Below are 21,557 nucleotides of genomic sequence, written 5' to 3'. Positions count from 1 at the left end.
TATGGGATGAAAGTTGGTTAATCACGATGGATATACAATCATTGTATATGCAAATCCCGCAACAACAAGCAATTGAAACAGTTATGCAACGATTAATCAAAGATAGAAGTATACACCGGATACCTGCACATTTTTTGCATGACCTTCTTGAATTAGTGCTTACCAACAATTACTTCAGATTCAGTGATAAATTTTATCATCAATCCATGGGATCATCATTAGCCCCCTCCGTGGCTAACATTTACGTCGCACAATTTGAGGAACAACATATTTACACCTCTCAATGGTGGACTCATATCAAATATTGGCGCCGGTATATTGACGACGTCTTTTTGATCTGGTCGTCGTCTCACAATGATTTAAAAACTTTTTTACAGTGGATCAATACACTCGATGTTAATTTACAGTTCACAGCGGAAAGCAACAAGACCCAAATAGCTTATTTGGATGTGGAAATATACAAGAAGGGACATAAACTTGAAACAACTGTCCACCATAAACAAACAGAAAGGAACACTTTGTTGAAATATCATAGTCATCATGCATTATCCCTAAAACAGGGATTACCGGTTAGCCAATTTTTTAGATACAAGAGAATATGTTCCACTAAAGAAGATTTTGAGAGACAGGCGGAATTACTGAAAAATAAGTTTAAAGATAGGGGATACCCTAAGAAAGTTATTAACAAGGCTTATAAAAGAGCCAAATTTTCAGACCGCAATCAACTGTTACAGTATCAAAATAAAAAAGAACAGAACAGATTAACTTGTATCATACCACAAAGCACTGCGACGGCATCAGTTATAGCCTCTATACGGAGACATTGGCCTATACTAGCAATTCATGAAGCATTTGAGGAATTTCCTCTAATAGCCACTACAAGAGGGTCAAACATCAGAGACAAAGTGGTCCATGCAGATATAACGAAAATTGATGAACATTATGGGGGGCAACACGGAGCATGTCAAAGGTGTGACATGTGTAGCATGACCATAGAGGGCAGCGAATGGAAGGATCCTGTATCAGGATACCTCGTAAAAAGGAAAAGAGACACAGATTGTACATCTAAAAATGTGGTCTATCTCATACAATGCCCATGTCCAAAAAATTATGTGGGCAGGACATCAAGACCAATAAGAACGAGGTTGATAGAGCACAGATCAAAACTCAACACTAAAACAATGGAGGCTCCAATAGTTGACCATTGTGTCACAAAGGAACATCAATTTCAACAACTAAGATGGACGATTTTGGACAAAATAGATGACAACGAACGAGGAGGAGATCAAAAGAGAAGTCTAAATTACAAAGAACAATATTGGATCTTTAAGTTAAAGACGGTAGTTCCACATGGATTAAACGAAGAAATCGAGTGGACAACATTGATTTAGAAGATCCCAAGAACCATTTTGGTTTCCCTGCGGTTGCTTACGGATTAAAGAACGCCAGAACCAGAATTTCAATGTCGATGACGTAAGACGTAACACGTTGTCCTCAGCTGATTCCTAAACACACTTGCAACACTGTCACTACGAGAAACGTAACAATTAAGACGTCCTCCTTACCATTGGCGGAACCACGATCCGCTGACTTTTATAAAAAAGCACATCAAGAAGCACACAAAAAAAACGCCGCCATTCAGAGCTGTTTAGCCTGAGAGGAAGAAACGATTATTGCCATGGATCAGCGTATGCCATTTTGAGAAGAACGCCAAGGAAATTAGCACGCCATTGAATAGCGTTTGCCACTTTGAGGCAGGAAATATCTAAACAAGGGCCATGAGAAGAGTCTGCGGGATTTGCGGAACTTGAGAGCGTTCCCTAAAGAACGGACACAAACTCCCCTGAGGAAGAAAGGATACTTTTTCGAAACACAGCTGTGTTGGGAGATAAGTCATACATTTTCAATTTTCTATTATCATGGCGTTTATTATGGACATATCCTAGTTATAGACTTCTTACACTAATAGGGTTTATAATATAAAGTTACTGAGAACATCTTCAATATAGAAATTCATAGCAAATAAATGGCGTTTTGTTCATAAACATTTTTCATAAAAAAAGTGAATAAGTAAAAAGCCAAGATTGGCATCATATATTGAATAATTTTATTATTTATTAACAAATTGACTAAAATAAAGAAGATACACAAATAAAAAGGGATCGGGAGGTAGGTAAGTTTATGATTACACTACAGAATTGAAGCAAGGCCGAGGAAGGCATGCATTCATATGTATGAAACTTACCTTTTTCCATTCCATATCATTTTTTAAATAAAATTAAATAAAAATTGATATATAAAAATTTTTTGGACACAGGAGGGTGAGATTAATATTGGGATACATATACATATTGTTTGGTCTCACTTTAGCGGAGATTGGGAGAATTAATTATTGTAAGAAACAATATCCAAGCATCTGAGCTGCAAGGAAGTTGGGGCAATGAAGAAGCACTATGGGTTGACCTAAAAAAAGATGACGGAGCGTCCATTTATATTGGAGTGGTTTACAGGCCTCCAAACCAAAAGGAAGAGCTGGACAGAGACCTGGTTGAAGACATCCTTAAGATAGGAAAGAAGGGAGAAGTGGTGATCGTTGGTGACTTTAATATGCCAGATGTAGACTGGAAAATCCCATCTGCAGAATCTAAAAATAGTAGAGCGATAGTGGATGCCATGCAAGTAACTTTGTTCAAACAAATGGTAATTCCCTGTACGTACCAGGATCAGTCCAGGACACCTGGGTTGTGACTCCGCACCAGTAGATGGAGACAGAGCAAAACTTGTCGGGTTGAGTCATATATGACCCTGTGCCAGTCACAGCCCCTCAGTCTTACTCTGTCTCCAGTAGATGGTGCAGGTGCAGTCACAGCCCTACCTGCCCTGATTCTGGTAGTTAGTCAGGGTTTGTTTTGTTGTATCAGTTTTAGGTAAGCCTAGTTTGTAGTTTTCTTTTCCAAATTAGGTTTATTTTGTTTTTTAGTCCCGGCCGCCCTGCCTCCCAGGGGGGTTGTGAGGTTCTGAGGGGACCATCCCCACCCTGGTCAAGGCCGCTGCTAGGGTCGAGGACCCGGCTTTACTAGTGGCAGCGTCAGGGGTGACACCGGGGAGCCCGGTTCACTCACCCCTGCAGGAAAAGGGCTCCAGAACCAGGGACAGCGACAAACTAGTAAAAAAAAAAAAAAAAAAAAGTTTGCTGCTTTTATTTTTTGCCGGCTCTCCGTTGCCTTGCGTTGCCGCTCCGTTCTCGCTCGGGGGGGGGGGGGCCGGATTAATTTAATTAGTTTAATTTAATTTCTGGCCGCGTCTCCGTTTTTTCCCGCGATCGCCGGCATGCCGCATGGTGCGTCGTGTAGGGCCTGCAGCTCGGCGCGCGCACGCCTGTCTCGGGAGGACCTCTGCTCGGCCTGCGTCCCGGGAGATGAGGGGTCGTCCGGGGCACCTCGGGGAGCCTGCTCCAGGGTCGCACGATCGCCGCCGCGAGGTGGGGGCTCCTCGGATAGGCCCCAGGACCTGTTCCCGCTTAGCGCGGGAGTGGCGGCCATCTTGGCCACCGGCCACGAAATCGCGCGGGAGACGGCAGGGGCTTCGGCATTGCCTCCCGCACTTTCCCTGCAGCAGGGCACGTCGGGAGAGGTCGGCTCGGAGGGGCTTCGGTCCCGGGGGGATTCCGTTGACGATTCGTCGGATTCAGGCTCCTTCTCTGAGGATTTTGCGCTTTTGCTGCATAAAGTGCTCAGATGCAAGCGCAGACGGGGGGGAGTCTCTGAGGAGAGTTCTCACAAGGCCCCACCAAGTAAGAGAAAAGCTAGGAAAGCTGCGGAGGTCTCCCAGGAGCCGTCCCGGGGGAAGCGGCTCCCACGCGGGGTACCGCAGGACTCGGATTCAGAAGATTCCTCCGTGGCGGATACGGATTCTCCCGGGGAGCCCCTGAGGGGGGCCGAGGAGGCAGGGGCAGATGATTCTGCGCACCCCGGTGCGGGAAAAGCAGCACAGGCCGTCGATAGGGATGACCCCAAGGTAGTCCGCCTGTTCCGCAGGGAGGAGTTGTTGCCTCTCATTCCGGCCATTCTCCAGGAGCTGAGGATTGAGGCCCCACCTGTGGTGGTCCGCCAAGAGGCCAACATGGATCCAGTTCTGCTAGGTCTTACAGGGCCGGCAGTTGCTTTTCCATTTCATTTTTCGCCAACGGACATCTTATTCCGGGAATGGGATTCTCCGGAATTAGGTTTGAAGGTCAGCAAGGCCATGGATAAGCTCTACCCGTTGCCAGAGGAGGCGCTGGAGCTTCTTAGACTCCCAAAGGTGGATTCGGCGGTTTCCGCAGTAACGAAGAGGTCTACCATTCCGGTCACGGGAGTGACGGCCCTCTGGGACATACAAGACAGGAAGTTGGAGGTACAACTTAAGAAGATTTTTGAGGTATCCGCCCTAGGGGTGCGGGCCGCAATCTGCACTAATTTCGCTATGCGAGCTAGCCTGCGCTGGGCCCAGGTCCTTCAGGCGAATGCGGGTCTGTCTGCGGAAGAGGCTTCTCAGGCAGACAGATTGGAGGCGGCGATAGCGTACGGGGCAGATGCTCTTCACGATCTTCTGCACACGTCAGCTAGGTCCATGGTGGCAGCGGTGTCGGCGCACCGTCTCCTATGGCTGCGCAACTGGGCAGCGGATGGCTCTTCCAAGGCTCACCTCGGGGCACTACCCTTCAAGGGGAAATTGCTGTTTGGCAAGGAGTTAGACGATTTAATGATTTCTCTGGGTGAGAACAGGGCATTTAAATTGCCCGAGGATAGAGCCAGGACGAGGTCTTCTTTTCCAGCCAGGTCCCGTTTTTGGGGGCCCAGGAAGTCGCGGCCTCAAAGATCCACCGGTCCTTCGTATAGGCCGTCCTCCTCTCGAAACACTCAGTGGCAGCAGTCCTGTCGGGGGAAACGTTTCGGCAGACAGGGAGGGGCCCCATCGGGTACGGGGTCTAAGCCTTCGCAATGAAGTGCGGCCGGCCCATCCCTCGCCGCGACCTCAGCACGACATTCCAAATGTGGGGGCGCGGTTAACCTTATTTTTCGAGGAATGGGCCAGCATGACGTCGGATCAGTGGGTCCTCGACGTGATAAGACACGGCTACGCGTTAGATTTTGCTCGCATCCCAGCGGACAAATTCCTGGTCTCGCCCTGCAAGGACCCCAAGAAGAGGGCGGCGGTGCTAGACACCATCCAACGATTGGAAAGCCTGGGGGCCATTTCCCCCGTCCCTGTCGATCAGCACGGCAAGGGACGTTACTCCATTTACTTCATAGTTCCCAAGAAAGACGGCACTTCAAGACCCATTCTGGATCTCAAAGGAGTAAACAGGTGCCTTCGCATTCCTCACTTCAAAATGGAGACAATTCAGTCGGTTATCGCATCGGTGCGCCCTGGCGAATTCCTGGCTTCCCTAGATCTCACAGAAGCATACCTTCACGTGGGCATTCAGCCGTCGTTCCGGCGGTTCCTACGGTTCTGCATCCTGGGAAGGCACTTCCAGTTTCGAGCGCTCCCGTTTAGTCTCGCGACTGCTCCTCGGACATTCACGAAAGTGATGGTGGTAGTGGCGGCGCAGTTGCGTCGGGAAGGACTCCTGGTTCACCCTTACCTCGACGATTGGCTGATCCAGGCGAAGTCAGAGAGTCAGTGTCGGCAGGCGGTGGCCAGGGTACTTCAGCTCTTGCAGTCCCTGGGCTGGGTGGTCAACTACAACAAGAGTCAAATGGCACCCACTCAGTCCTTGGAATATCTTGGAGCTGTTTTCGACACGAATCAGGGCAAGGTGGTCCTGTCTCAGGAACGGATATGCAAGCTGCAGTCTCAAGTACGGCGTCTTTTGTCTCTACGCCGTCCACGAGTCTGCGATTACCTGACAGTTCTGGGGTCTATGGCCTCAACCCTTGCGTTGGTCCCTTGGACGTTCGCTCACCTCCGGCCATTGCAGTCATCATTACTATCCCGCTGGAAGCCGGTTTCGGAGGACTTCCACCTACCGCTCCCACTCGCGGGCCAGGCGAGATCCAGTCTGCTCTGGTGGCTGGATTCCAGTCATCTCTCCGGTGGAGTGTCCCTTCTGGTGCCCAACTGGACGGTGGTGACCACGGATGCCAGCCTCTCCGGCTGGGGTGCAGTTTGCCTAGGGAAGTCGGTTCAAGGGCTGTGGTCAGAGTCGCAAGCCCAGTGGTCTATCAACCTACTAGAGACCAGAGCGGTCCGTCTGGCACTGCAAGCCTTCCTGCCGCTGGTACGAGGAAAGGCGGTCCGAGTGTTGTCGGACAACGCAACCACCGTGGCCTACATCAATCGCCAAGGCGGGACGAGAAGTCCACTAGTGGCGGAGGAGGCGCAGCTCTTGATGGCCTGGGCAGAGCAACATCTCAGCAATATTGCGGCGTCTCACATAGCAGGAGTCGACAATGTCCAGGCAGATTTTCTCAGCCGTCACCGCCTGGATCCCAGGGAGTGGGAGCTGGCGGACGAGGCGTTCCTCTTCATTTGCAAGAACTGGGGAATGCCCCACATGGATCTGATGGCCACGTGGCACAACGCGAAGGCCCCGAGGTTTTACAGTCGGCGTCGAGAAAGGGGAGCAGAAGGAGTCGACGCGTTGGCGCTTCCCTGGCCGACGGATGTGCTACTGTACGTGTTTCCGCTGTGGCCTATAATCGGCAAGATTCTACGCCGCATAGAGTTGCACCCGTCCAACGTGATCATGGTAGCGCCGGGGTGGCCGCGCCGTCCGTGGTTCGCAGACCTCATACAGTTGTCGGTGGCGGCTCCCCTTCGTCTCAAGGGGTTCGCGGGGCTACTTCATCAGGGCCCCGTCTGTTTGGAGGATGCGGATCACTTCTGTCTCGCGGCATGGCTTTTGAGAGGAATCTGTTAAAGAGCAAAGGTTACTCGGACGCGGTAATAGCTACGCTGCTGAGGTCCACGTGACTACCGAAATCGCACGGGCATAGTCACGTGACTGTAGCAAGTCACGTGACTACCGAAATCGCACGGGCATCCATTCCGGCGGGGGCCGTGCATTCAACCAGGCAGAGGCTCCCTCTGCCTGGATGAATGGCCGTGCGATTTCAGCGCTCACTGCCTTGAGCGCTGAAATCTCACGGCCATTCCTTCACTGCCGTGCATTCATCCAGGCAGGCCGGCTCCCTCTGCCTGGATGAATGGCCGTGCGATTTCAGCGCTCAAGGCAGTCACGGCATGTGACTGCCTTGAGCGCTGAAATCGCACGGAGAGGAGAGGGGAGAAGGGACGGAGGGGAGAATCGCACGGAAAGGAGAATCGCACGGAGGGGAGGGGAGGATCGCACGGAGAGGAGGGGAGGGGAGGATCACACGGAGAGGAGAGGAGAGGAGGGGAGGGGAGAATCGCACGGAGAGGAGAAGGGACTACCGTAGCAGGCCCGAGCCTTGCTACTTTTTCGGTTTTTCGGTTTTTTTTTTGCTTCGGGAGGAGGGGACCGGACGGGGCTGCACCGGAGACCGGACGGGGCCAGGGCAGGTAAGCGGGGGCTGGGGGAAAGTTTGCTGAGCATCGGGGAACATCTGGTACCTGTCATTTCAAATGTCATTTGAAATGACATTTGAAATTACAGATACCAGCGCGGCCGTGAAGCGTTAGGCCCGCGAACCCAGGATACTGTATAGGCGCTCTATACAGTAAAATGGGTTGCGCGGTCCTAACGCTTGCCTAAGGCTTCGCAGCCGCGGCATGCATTTGCATGCAATTAGAAGAGAGTATCGGGCGCTAAGTGAAGAGAACTGTGCGTGTGGGGAGGAAGGGTGCGCCTGACACTGCCGCACTGTTTCTACCGCGGCCTTACAGTATCGAGCTGTTAGGTAGGAAATTGAAATCCAGAAAATCCAGGACTGCTTTCTCAGAAATGCTCCCCATTGTACTTGCAGAGGCAGGCTGAGTTCCAATGCATGGATGAGACAATGGTACAGGGAAGAGGGTTTCAGATTTGTTAGGAATTGGGGAACATTCTGGGAAAGAGCTAGTCTATTTGGATGGAATGGGTTCCACCTTAACCAGAGTGAGACCAGGCTACTGGTGCTATAGATCAGCTTTTAAACTAGAAAATGGGGGGAAATTGACTGTCACTCATCAATGCATGGTTCGTAAGAAGGTATCTTCAAAGGATACTGGCAAACAAGTTAGAATGTCCTGATAGAGAGTTAGTTATAAAAGCTGAAAAAGCTGTGAGAGAACACAGACAAAAATGGCTCCAACTGCCTATATCATCTGATAATAAGCAGGTTGTGGGTACACATAAAACTAGAAATACACTTAAACCTACTTCTAAATATCTGCATACAAATGCCAGAAGTCTGAAAAGTAAAGCTGGAGAGCTAGAATGTGTAACCAGAACAAAATTAGATGTCAGGTTGCATTGCTGCTATGTTGGATCGGCTTCTTGATGTTCCTAGGAGCTATAATGTGTGGCACAAAAGGAAGATGTAGACATCATAGGCATCTTGGAAACCTGGTGAAAGGAAGATAACCAATAGGGGTGTGCATTCGTTTTCGACGTATTGGCGATCCGCAACGTATTTTGTCCTATCCGTTAAATACGTGGGGAGGTGAAACGCATCGCGACTCCCCACGTATTTAACTTATTATCCGTGTAATTCAGTGTGCCCTGCGGCGCGTGCTTTTCTTCGCCCCCATTAGCTGCTAGCTACCTATGATTTTCACAAAATGGCAGCGCCCATGCCCTACATTTCGGTATCCATGCCGACCTGTCTTACCCTTTCCTGTGAGTCCAGTATCCATGCCGGACAGGTTGGCATGGATACCGGATTGCAGCGTATCTGCGCTGACATTTTGTGACATACACTGAATGCAGCCAATCGCGCTGTCATTCAGTGCTCTCTGTCGATTTTACTGATGAGCCAGCACTATATAAAGATGAGCACGAGGAAAAACATGCATTTTATTTCCAGCGATGCTGTGGGGAGGTGGGCTTGATGGAAGAGGAGGCTGCACAGAGAGATAGGCTAGTTAAGGAAAGAAAAAGCTAATTTCCTAGCGTGTAGCAGATAGCCTCAGGACCAATGGGTATAGTGTACTCGTGCTAGCAGTTGGAGGCGGATCAAATTTCAATCTGATGTCAGCCCCTAGTACATATACTCCTGCAGGAAGTGCAGATCCTCAGTATTTTCCGTCTCCATAGCAGTTAGGAGCTAACTGCACGCTCTCCGAGCGTTAGAAACAAAATTTAAGGAGAAAACCCAAATCGATAGAAGAAAAAGACGAGCCCCGCTCTCCTGCGGTGACACCCTCCGGTCCCTCCCCCAGTTGAGATTCCCGAGGTGATTTCTGTGGTCCCTCGGAGGTGAGCCTCTGTCCGGCGGCCAAGTCGCGGCAGGGACCTATAGCCCCTGAGCGAGACAAGTTCGGGCGCGGCTGAGAGGCAGCGGGTGCACCCTCAAAAGCGGCAGCGTAGGTACTTACTGCCTTACCCCGCAGTTGGAGACCGCCCAGGACGAAACCGGGAAGCGACGAAGACAAGGTAAGGTAGAAATCTTGTTACCTGTTCCGGTCTCCGAGGATTGAGGATGAGCGCAGGCCATTGGCCGAAGCCAGCGCCGCCGGGTTGATTCTCCCTAGCAGGGCCAGACCCCGGCATTTCCAAGGGTCTACCCACATGGAGACCTTCAGAGATAGTCGCCATCTTGCCCGCATGGTCGCTGTCGCCAGTTTGGCCTTCGTCTCGCCGTTTTAATCGCTGTCCGGCAGAGCGCACAAATATACCTGTGCGCACAAAAGTTGAGCACCTAAGTTGTGCGCGCCGAGCAGACACGCAAGCGACGCGCATAAGTCCCGGTCGCATGGACTACGCGCGCTCGGCTAGCCACGCGCTCATCTCTGGTTGAGCTCACAGTTACACTCATGAATCCCACACGCACGGCTAGGCGCGTCCATTTTCTATGAGCCGGCGCTCATAGAAAATGGACGCGCAGGCAACCTCGACACCTCTGGAAACAGAAGTAAAGTCCCTAGGCCTCTGCCCAGCATGCCACATCAGGGCCACCCAGAGCCAGGAGGCCGACGCCCTATGCACCCAGTGCAAGGAGGCCCTGGGGGATCCGCTGCAAGCTCAGCCCCGCCCAGGGCCGGGCACTAGCTCTTCAGGGGACTCCCTGGAGCCAACGAACCTAGTGGGACCCCCTCCCAGCCGGAGGCTCCCAAGGATTCAACACCTCTTAACATAGACCCCTCGTCTATCTCATGGGTAGAGCTATTCAAGGGGATTCACACCTTTGTCCGAATGCAAACGGGCGCCCAGGCGCTCCAGCCACATAGGCCACATGAGGACCCCTATGCTCCGGGTCCCTCAAAACCTAGGTTTGGACCTTTACCAAAGGGCCCAACCCTCGGGGACACGGATGAATCAGAGGAGGAGTTCGAGCCCCTAGAAGAAGGGGAACTCCTGCCAGGGCCGGGGACAGAGCCCTACCGGACCATGAGGCGGTTCTTTGCAAGGGAGGATCCTCCCGGACCTGGTCTCGCAATGCTTGGCGGAACTGGCGATTCCGGACATCGGGACCCCGGAGGATCCCAAGGAGAACCCATTCCTGGAAGGCCTCCGCCAGACCTCCCAGCATTTTCCACTCTTGCGAGCCGCACAGCAGCTAATTGACCTGGAATGGAACACTCCAGAGTCCGCCTTTAAGGGGGAGGCGAGCCTTGTCCACCTTGTACCCTCTGGATCCAGCAACCAAAGACATGCTCGCTTGCCCAAGAGTCGATGCCATGGTCTGTGCAGTTTCCAAGCGCACCACCATTCCAGTAGAGGGAGGAGCAACACTCAAGGACGCGTATGACCGGCGTCTGGAAGCCATCCTTAAACAGTCATTCGATGTGGCGGCCATGACTCTTCAGATTGCGACCTGCTGCACCATGGTAACACGTGCCGGTTTATCCCGGGCCAGGAGCAACACCCAGGGAGATATCCTGGACCCAGTCCTATCATACCTAACGGATGCAGCCTCAGACCTCGTACACACAGCTGCTAGAGGAGTCGCGTCGGCAGTGGCAGCCAGGAGGCAACTCTGGCTCAGAAGCTGGTCAGCCGACCCATCATCCAAAACACGCCTCTCGAGGATGCCCTTCAAAGGAACCCTCCTGTTCGGCAACGAGTTAGAGAAGATGGCGAGCAAATGGGGCGAATCCCCAGTGCCACGCCTTCCGGAGGACAAAGCGAGGAAAACCCAGCGACCATCCCCCAGAACCTCCAGGGGCAGGAGCTCGCAGCGCTTTAACCCATACAGAAGCAACTACCAGGCACCCTGCCCTTCAGGCAAGGGCCAGTCCTTTCAGAACAAGCACAGCAAGAGGGGAAATAGCTCGCGCACAGGGCCTGGCCGCACCCCACAATGAGAATCAGCCGACCCATCCAAGGGCCATAGGGGGCAGGCTTGCCCTATATTACCGCAGATGGGTCGAGAGAACTTCGGACAAGTGGGTCCTAGCCATCATCTGGGAAGGGTACTACTTGGATCTCCTTCGCAACCCCCCGGACAAGTTTGTGGAGTCCCCCAGCCACGACCCCGCCAAGAAAGTGGCGGTGGAAGTCACACTCTCCAGACTACTGGCCCTCGAGGCCATAACCCAGGTGCCTCCACAAGAGAGAAGTTCTGGTCATTATTCTATCTATTTTCTCATTCCCAAGAAAGGGGGAACATTCCGGCCCATCCTGGTCCTCAAGTCTGTAAACCGATACCTGAAGGTTCCTCGCTTCAGCATGGAAACCCTGAGAGCCGTCATAAGGGCGGTACAGCCGGGGGAATTTCTCACATCCCTGGATCTGTCGGAAGCTTACCTACACATCCCGATTCACCAGGAACACCAGCGCTATCTGCGCTTCAAGGTCCTGGACCACCACTATCAGTTCTGAGCCCTACCCTTCGGGTTAGCCACAGCACCCCGAACGTTCACCAAGGTAATAGTGGTAGTGGCGGCAATGCTGCGGAAGGAAGGGATCCTGGTACATCCTTACCTGGACGACTGGTTGATCAGGGCAAAATCACCAGAGGAAAGTATCCAATCAACCAAGAGTCAAGACTCTATTGGAGAGTCTCGGTTGGGTGGTCAACACGAACAAGAGTTCCCTGAAGCCCTCACAGTCGCTGGAGTACTTAGGAGTCCGCTTCGACACCAAGGAAGACAGAGTCAGCCTGACCCCCACGAGGAGGTCAAAGCTGTGGAACCGACTGCAATCCTTGCTGCGCTTTCCGCGTCCCACGACATGGGATTGCCTGCAGACCCTAGGACTGATGGCATCCACCTTGGAAGTGGTCCCATGGACGAGAGCCCACATGAGACCCCTACAACACTTCCTTCTGTCCCGATGGAACCCATGGTCACAGAATTACACCGTACGCCTAGCCCTCCCGGGCAGAGTCCGATCCCAGCTACGCTGGTGGCTGCAGCCCAACCACATGAACAGAGGCTCAAGGCTATCATCCCCAACATGGACCCTGCTGACCACAGATGCCAGTCTGCAGGGATGGGGAGCACACTGCGAGGAGTTAACCGCCCAAGGGCAGTGGAACACAGAAGAGGCAGAATGGAACATCAACCGCCTAGAAGCACGGGCGGTCAGACTTGCCTGCCTGCGATTTGCTCACAGACTGCGAGGCAAAGGTGTCAGAGTGATGTCCGACAATGCCACAACGGTGGCCTACATCAACAAACAAGGGGGAACCAGAAGCCAACAGGTGTCTCTAGAAATCAACCCACTGATGGCATGGGCGGAAGCAAATCTACAGGAGATCTCAGCCGTCCACATCGCCGGGAAGGACAACATCACGGCAGACTTCCTCAGCAGGGAAAGTCTAGATCCAGGAGAATGGAGGCTGTCGCCCGCAGCCTTCCAGATGATAGTGAACCGATGGGGAACACCGGAAATGGACCTTCTGGCGAACAGATCCAACTCTCAAGTACCCAGATAATTCAGCCGCAGGCGAGAACAACAGTCCCAGGGGATCGATGCACTGGTGCAGGCCTAGCCTCTGGGGACCCTGCTATACGCCTTCCCGTCGTGGCCCCTTCTGGGCGCAATCATTCACAAGATACAGCTACACAAGGGACTTGTTCTTCTAGTGGCTCCGGACTGGCCCAGAAGACCGTGGTATGCAGACATGAGAAGACTGCTGGCAGGGAACCCACTACCCCTGCCCCCACACAGGGACCTGCTACAACAAGGTCCGATCCTCCACGAGGACCCAGCTCAATTCTCTCTTACGGTCTGACCATTGAGGGGGCTCGTCTGAAAAAGGCGGATACTCAAGGGCAGTAATCGACACCCTCCTCCGAGCTCGCAAGTTCTCCACATCGTTGACGTACGTAAGGATCTGGAGAATATTTGAAGCCTGGTGCGAAGATCACGACATCCAGCCACACTCCCTCAAGGTTCCTGTGATCCTGGAATTCCTACAGTGCAGACTTCAAAAGGGCCTGTCCCTCAACTCCATTAAGGTACAGGTGGCGACACTATCATGCTTCGATGCCAAGCACGAGGGCGATAGCATAGCCTCTCACCCAGACATGTCACGCTTCCTGAAAGGAGTCAAACACATTCGTCCACCTCTAAAGTGGCCGGTACCTCTATGGAATCTCAACCTCGTTCTGGACTTCCTGTCTGGATCCACTTTCAGACCTCTCCGAGGTCTGTCACTCCGCCAGCTAACTCTGAAGATTGTATTCTTACTGGCGGTCTGTTCAGCATGACGCATCTCTGAACTACAAGCACTGTCTTGCCGTGAACCATTCCTTAGGTTCACCCCGGGATCCATTCAACTACGCACGGTCCTGTCATTCCTTCCCAAAGTGGTCTCACACTTCCATCTGAACCAGACCATCTTGCTCCCGTTGGCGGGAGCCCTGAAGAATTCGGAAGAAGCCCGTAGTCTACATCACCTCAACATCGGCAGACTCCTTGCCAGATACCTGGAGCTGTCAGAACCCGTACGTAGAACGGACCACCTTTTCGTCCTTCACAGCGGAAAAAGACTAGGGAAAGCAGCCTCACGGGCAACCATAGCCCGCTGGATCAAAGAAGTTATCAAAGCGGCCTACGTAGAAGCAGGGAAACCTCCGCCTCTACAGATCAAGGCCCATTCGACCAGAGCTCAGGCGGCATCCTGGGCAGAAACAAGAATGATGTCACCCGCTGAGATTTGCAGGGCGGCGACATGGTCCTCCATCCATACCTTCTCCAGATTCTACCGTCTGGACGTTCAGGCTCGGGAGGACACGGCATTTGCAAGGGCAATACTGAGTGGGTCACAGGCAGCCTCCCACCCGGTTCGGGAGTAGCTTTTATACATCCCATTGGTCCTGAGTCCATCTGCTACACGCTAGGAAATGGAGAAATTACTTACCTGATAATTTCGTTTTCCTTAGTGTAGACAGATGGACTCAGCATCCCACCCTTGGCTGCCGTCACGCATGGATTACAAATGATTCAAGGGTAAGCTATTTTTGTTTACCTAGGATTTCCACCCTGCCGGGTGTCGACGCTTTCCGGTTGAGTCTCTGGCGGTCTCCAGCTATACTCAATCAACCAGTTCAAGTTAATCCAGTTAATTCAGTTATAATGTTTACAAAGTTATGAAGTTATACAAGTTAATGTTGAGATTACTTACCTGATAATCTCCTTTTCCTTAGTGTATGCAGATGGACTCAAAACAAATGGGTATTGTGTGCTCATGCTAGCAGTTGGAGACGGATCTGACGTCAGCACGGGTACATATACCCCCACAGGAAGTGAAGCAAATCAGTAATCTTCCTTGCAAAAGCTTTTATGGATATATGTGTACTCATTTAACCGATCGATTAAATGAACAGGATTACCCTGACCAATTGATGGTAGCTGGAGACCGCCAGTGTTCTCAACCGGAAGGCGTCGACACCCGGCAGGGTGGAATCCCTATATAAGAAAACATGTCTTACCGTGAGTCGGCGAATCCCCATGTATACCGGCAGCTGGGCGGGATGCTGAGTCCATCTGCATACACTAAGGAAAAGGAGATTATCAGGTAAGTAATCTCAACATTTCCTAGCGTGTAGCAGATGAACTCAAAACAAATGGGATGTACAAAAGCTACTCCTGGACTGGGCGGGAGGCTGCCCGAGGACCGTGTAGGATTGCCCTTGCGAACTCTGTATCCTCCCGGGCCTGGACATCCAGACGGTAGAATCTGGAGAAGGTATGGAGGGAGGACCACGTCGCTGCTTTACATCTCTCTGCAGGCGACAGCATCTTCGTTCTGCCCAAGAGGTCGCTTGCGCTCTGGTAGAATGAGCCTTGACCTGTAGAGGCGGTGCTTTCCCCGCCTCAACGTAGGCTGCCTTGATAACTTCTTTAATGGTCGGCCGTGAGGCCGCTTCCCCTTGCTTCTTCCCGCTGTGCAAGATGAACAGGTGGTCCGTCTTTCGTACTGCTTCTGACCTTTCCAGGTATCTGGACAGCAGTCTGCCGATATCGAGATGGCATAGTACTCGCCCTTCTTCCGATTTCTTCAAACCTTCCGTGGTAGGCAAGGAAATGGTTTGGTTGAGGTGAAATTGTGAGACCACCTTAGGTAAAAAGGAAGGAACTGTGCGAAGATGGATAGCCTCTGGAGTGATTCTGAGGAACGGATCACGGCAGGACAGTGCTTGTAGCTCTGAAATGCGGCGTGCTGAACATACGGCCAGCAAGAACACCATCTTCAAGGTTAACAAACGGAGAGACAGACCTCGAAGGGGCCTGAAGGCGGATCCCGCTAGAAATTCCAGTACCAGGTTGAGGTTCCACAAAGGCACTGGCCACTTCAGTGGCGGGCGAATGTACTTGACTCCTTTCAGGAAACGTGAAACGTCCGGGTGTTTGGCAATGGTAGTGCCGGCACTCCTGGAACCGTAGCAAGACAGTGCTGCTACCTGAACCTTGATGGAGCTGAGGGAGAGACCCTTCTGAAGTCCATCTTGTAGGAAGTCCAGAATGATAGGAATCTTAGCGACATGTGAATTGGTGCCGTGAGCGTCGCACCAGGCTTCAAAAACTCTCCAGATCCTGATATATGTTAGTGATGTGAAGAACTTGCGTGCTCGGAGGAGTGTAGCTATTACCGGCTCCGAGTATCCCCTTTTCTTCAGTCTAGCCCTCTCAATGGCCAGACCGTAAGAGAGAATTGAGCTGGATCCTCGTGAAGGATGGGACCTTGCCGCAGCAGGTCCCTGTGCGGTGGCAGGTGTAGCGGATTCCCTGCCAGTAGTCTTCTCATGTCTGCGTACCAAGGTCTTCTTGGCCAATCCGGGGCCACTAGAAGAACTAGGCCTCTGTGTCGCTGAATCCTGTGCACAATGGCGCCCAGCAGGGGCCATGGAGGAAATGCGTATAGTAGGATCCCCTGAGGCCAGGGCTGTACCAGGGCATCGATCCCCTGAGCTCGAGGATCCCGCCTGCGGCTGAAATATCTGGGAACTTGAGTGTTGGACCTGTCCGCTAATAGGTCCATGGCTGGCGTCCCCCAGCGATCCACAATTATCTGAAAAACTGTGGGTGACAGCCGCCACTCCCCCGGGGTTTAGGCTTTCTCTGCTGAGGAAGTCTGCCGTCGTGTTGTCCTTCCCAGCAATGTGGACGGCGGAGATGTCCTGCAGATTTGCTTCTGCCCAAATCATCAGTGGAGTCGTTTCTAGGGACACCTGTTGCTTTCTGGTTCTAGTCGGTTGATGTTCCACCTTGACTCTTCTCTGGTCCACCGCCCTTGGGCGGTGAGCTCCTCGCAGTGTGCTCCCCATCTGTTCAGGCTGGCATCTGTGGTGAGCAGAATCCAGGTTGGGGAGGACATTCTGGACCCCCGGCTTATGTGGCCAGGCTGTAACCACCACCGTAGCTGATCCCGCACCCTGGCCGGCAGGGGCAGGTGCATGGTGTAGTTCTGTGATCGTGGACTCCAGCGAGATAGAAGGGCGCGTTGCAGTGGTCTCATATGAGCCCGCGCCCAAGGCACCACTTCCAAAGTGGATGCCATGAGGCCGAGGACTTGGAGGTAATCCCGAACTGTGGGCCGGCTGGCGCTCAGCAGGACCTGCAGATGAGTCCGGAGTTTTGACTGTCTCTTGGACGTCAGACTGACCTTGTCGTCTTGGGTGTCTAATTGGACCCCTAGGTATTCCAGCGACTGGGGTGGCTGTAGGGAACTCTTCTTTACGTTGACCACTCATCCTAGGCTTTCCAGAAGAGCTATGACTCTGTTGGTAGCCCGGTGACTCTCCTCCGGTGACTTCGCCCTGATCAGCCAATCGTCCAGATAGGGATGGACGAGAATTCCTTCCTTCCTGAGTGCCGCCGCCACTACGACTATGACCTTGGTAAAGATCCGTGGCGCGGTAGCTAACCCGAAGGGCAAGGCTCGGAACTGGAAGTGCTGATCCAGGACTTTGAAGCGTAAATAGCGCTGGTGATCCCGATGAATTGGGATATGCAGGTAGGCTTCCGACAGATCTAGAGATGTGAGGAACTCCCCTTGCTGAACCGAATTCTTGACAGACCGCAGAGTTTCCATGCGAAAGCTGGGGACCCGTAGGTGTCAATTGACTGACTTGAGGTCCAGGACGGGCCTGAAAGTGCCCTCCTTCTTGGGTACTATGAAATAAATAGCATAGTGCCCAGAATGTATCTCTCCTGCAGGGACTGGGATTATGGCCCTCAGGGCCAGGAGCCTCTGTAAGGTCACTTCTAGTGCCGCTGTCTTGATCGGTGAGCAAGGAGATTCCACAAACTTGTTCGGTGGAAGCCAAAGAAAATCCAGGTAATATCCTTCCCGGATGATGGCAAGGACCCACTGGTCCAAAGTGATCTCGACCCACCTGCGGTAGAAGAGGGTTAGCCTGCCCCCTATGGCTGCTACCCTCGGATGGGTCGGCTGATTGTCATTGTGGAGTACGGCCGGGGCCAGAACCCAGGCCGGATCTCTTCTTGGTGTGCTTAGCCCGAAAGGGCTGATTCCTGGCCTGAGAACGAGGTGCTTGATAGCGAGTCCTGTAGGGGTTGAAGCGCTGCGAGTTTCTACCTCTGGATGGTCTAGAAACAGACCGCTGGCTCCTCCTTGACCTGTCTTCTGGTAGACGGGGTAATGGAGAGGCACCACATTTAGTAGCCCAGTTCTCAAGATCGCTGCCGAACAATAGGGAACCCTTAAAGGGCATTCTTGTGAGTCGTGTCTTGGAGGACGAGTCGGCCACCCAATTGCGTAGCCAAAGCTGTCTCCTGGCTGCCACTGAGGAGGACACTCCCTTGGCCGCCGTACGGACGAGGTCGGAGGCTGCGTCCGTGAGAAAAGCGAGAGCTGACTCCAGGTCTTCTCCTGGAGTCGTTTCTCGCCTGTGATAAACAGGAGCGCGTCACCACAGTGCAGCAAGTCGCGATTCGAAAGGACATGGCTGCCACCTCAAAGGCTTGTTTCAGAATGGTGTCCATGCGTCGGTCATGCGTATCCTTGAGGGCCGCTCCCCCCCTCCACCGAAATGGTGATGCGCTTCACAATAGCGTTAATTATGGCGTCTACCCTGGGGCACGCCAGCAGCAACTTGGATGCCGGATCCAGGGGGTACATGCCTGACAGGGCCCGACCCCCTTTGAATGAGGCCTCCGGTGCCTTCCATTCCAGCTCGATTAGCTGCTGTGCTGCTAGTAGGAGAGGAAAGTAGTGAACCGATTGGCGCAAGCCTTCTAGCAGGGGGTTCTTTGTGGGGCCCCCTGGGGGGTCCTGGCCCGGAATGGCCAGCTCCGATAAGCATTGTGAGACCAGGCCTGGCAGATCTTCTTTCCGAAAGAAGCGTCTCATGGTCCGATATGGCTCTATCTCCGAGGGAAGGTCATCCTCCTCGGGGGCCCCTCACTTACCTGAGAGCAATCTGAATCCCCATGATCGGGGCTATCTGGTGGCGAGTGGCCGCGCCTAGGTCTTGAGGGTCCAGGGACCGGAGCAGCCGGAACGGGAGGACCCATTCGAGGAGCAGACTGCCTCTGGACAAAGGCGTGAATCCCCTTGAACAGTTCCACCCAGGAAAGCGAAGCCGGATCTGGCCGTAGGGGCACCAGGCCGCTCGGATTCCCTGGCCGCTCGCCGTGGCCTGACAAGTCCGGTGTGGTCCCCGGGGAACCGCTAAGCTGGGACCGGTCTTGTCCCGGAACTCCCATGGCGTCCTCACATTGGGCACATACTGAGTCTGCTTCCTCGCTCTGAGGTTGCATGCTGAGCAGAGGCTTAGAGCGTTCATGCCTGATTCTGGAGGTGCCGGCTCTGCGGCCGCAGGGGCTTTCTTATGCTCCATCTGCCTAAAAAGCGGTGTTGTCCAATGATGTGCGCCTATCGCGTGCGCTTAACAGCATGCGCCTATACACCGGCGTCTGATCAATGTGCGTCTATACACCGGCGTCTTAGCAATGTGCGCCCACCCACAGGCATCTCAGCAATGTGCGCCTATACACTGGCGGCTTAGCAATGTGCACCTACCCACAGGCGTCTTAGTAAGGTGCGCCTATACACCGGCGGCTTAGCAATGTGCGCGTATCTTAGTAGCGTGTGCTTAGTCAACGTGCGCCTATCGCGTGCGCTAGCAACGTGCGCCTATCGTGTGCGCTAGCAACGTGCGCCTATCGCGTGCGCTTAGCAACGTGCGCTCAAGCGGTAACGATGAGAAGGCAGGCAAAATGGCGACCTCCCAGGCGGGGCTACCTCGTAGGCAGGCCCAGTTAGTCCACACTTCCTCGGAGACCAAATAAAGATGTACGCCTTACCTTGTCTTCGGCGCTTCCCGGCTGCGACCCGGGCGGTCTCCGGCTGCGGGGGGAGAGGGGAAGTACCTTCACCGCCGCTCAAGGAAGTGCACCCGCTGCCTCTTAGGCCGCGCCAGAACTCGTCTCGCTCGGGGGCCAAGCCGCGCCCGAGCCCTTCTCACTCGGGGGCCAAGTCCACGCTGGGACTGAGGCTGCCTCTAAGCCGTGCCCGAACTCGTCTCGCTCGGGGGCCAAGCCGCGCCCGAGCCCTTCTCACTAGGAGGCTGGGTCCCTGCCGCGAACCGGCCACTGGACCGAGGCTCTTACCCCCGAGGGACCACAGAAGTCAGCTCGGGAAACTCAACTGGGTGAGTGACCGCTTGGTATCACCACAGGAGTCGTTAGTAGATTTCTTCTATGAATTTAGTCGAATTTGGAAAACACGCTCAGCGAGCATGGGATAGTTCCAAACTGCTTTGGAGACGGAAATTACTGATTTGCTTCACTTCCTGTGGGGGTATATGTACCCGTGCTGACGTCAGATCCGTCTCCAACTGCTAGCACGAGCACACAATACCCATTTGTTTTGAGTCCATCTGCTACACGCTAGGAAATCAAGTATATAAATTAATCAATCGGTCAGTCAAACATATATCCACAATGCTTTGCAAGGAAGAATACTGAGGATCTGCACTTCCTGCAGGGGTATATGTACTAGGGGCTGACGTCAGATTGAAATCTGATCCGTCTCCAACTGCTAGCACGTGTACACTATACCCATTGGTCCCGAGTCCATCTGTCTACACTAAGGAAAACAAAATTATCAGGTAAGTAATTTCTCCATTATTCTTTGTTTTGCTACAGTGCCAGGGCCAGCAGCTAGTCCTGTTTCTTTTAAGCTGTTTATTTTGGTGATCTCTGACTGAGAAGAGAAGCTGTGCTAGGTCAGCTAGCATTGCCACTGCCCACCATTTAGGATGTTGGATTGGCTTGGAGAGATATATTAATTTCAATTTCATCCATTTTTCTGGAGTGACAAAAATTCCAGCTTGTTTAAACTGATTTTTTTAATTCAAATCACTTAGTCTCTCTGTGCACTGGGCTTCACTGGGCAGTTTAACAGACTGAACCTAACTAGTGGGTGGGTCTGTGCAGTCAAGTGCCCAGGGAGTCTGCCTCTTTTGTGATTACAAGCAAGCAGCGTCTCTGTGTACACACCACACACATTAGTACTCAGTGACATTAAATCCATAATGTCAGGGAAAGAGAGATGTAGTCGAGTGATTGGGAATGGCAGAGGAAGCACCTCAAAAGACACTAGTGTAACACCACCAACACAGCTAAAAAGGCACCTGTCACAATCTAAACTCTTTTTAGCGGCTGGCAGTTCCATGCCGAAAAAAATGAAAGCTGACCATGATGCATCGTCATCGCCACCTCTTGTTTCTGGCCCTGTAGTTTTGGAGGTGAGAGAAGGGGAGGCAGAGTCATGCCAGACAAAATGTAGACACCCAAAAGCAGCAGGGGGACAAGTCTCGACTAACACTTAGTGTTGACAAGGTAGCGCCGTCACTGTTGGCTTCTGATTCAGATGAAGAATCTTCTTGTGTGGGATTCTCATCAGAAACGGAAGAAGTAATAGCTGACGAATCTTCGGTAGGATCGGTTAGTCCTGTCTTAGCCTCCACAAATGTGCAGCAGGGGAGAGATGAAAGTGATAAGGAGGAGGAGGCAGAGCAGTCAGCAC

This window comes from Rhinatrema bivittatum, chromosome 7 (genome assembly GCF_901001135.1).
Source record: "Rhinatrema bivittatum chromosome 7, aRhiBiv1.1, whole genome shotgun sequence".
NCBI classification, from domain to species: domain Eukaryota; kingdom Metazoa; phylum Chordata; class Amphibia; order Gymnophiona; family Rhinatrematidae; genus Rhinatrema; species Rhinatrema bivittatum.
The sequence above is the reverse complement of the archived record's forward strand: the minus strand, read 5'-3'. Positions refer to the sequence as shown.